Consider the following 551-nt stretch of genomic DNA (forward strand, 5'->3'; position numbering starts at 1 on the left):
TCCATAATTAAAATTATATATATATACAATATTAAAGAATATAATATTAAAGAATAAAGAAAGTAAATTCTTCTGTCCGTAATGCAAGTCGCCAGATTTGAAATTAACAATTAGAATGATTGAACATAGTTATCTGTTCACGTTGATTTTTCAACTCTTTTAGGTAATTTTCAAAATTGAATTATATGCAAATAGTCCCAAGACTTTTTTAAATAATTTTCTTAAGATAAATTGCCCGAAAAAGATCAGCATGTTGTACAATATATAAAATATATTTTTTACAGCAAACACATTCTACAAACTCTCACATGCCACAGGCCATTTAAAAAATGCTCATATCATTATGAAGAGAAATCGTTTCAGCAGACCTAATGCAATGAATGATATCATGCTCAAGTTTCCAAAACCTGGAATTCTGTCATTTACAAAAAAAATAAAAATTAATAATAATGACTAACGTTTATAAAGTACATATATACTTTTTTGGCTCTTAAGTCAATCAAAATAAATTCACTAACTACTGATCTTTCAGTACATCCTATACAACATTT

The sequence above is a fragment of the Halyomorpha halys genome, unplaced genomic scaffold (assembly GCF_000696795.3).
Source record: "Halyomorpha halys isolate HHAL.00 unplaced genomic scaffold, Hhal_1.1 Scaffold1274.1, whole genome shotgun sequence".
NCBI lineage: Eukaryota > Metazoa > Arthropoda > Insecta > Hemiptera > Pentatomidae > Halyomorpha > Halyomorpha halys.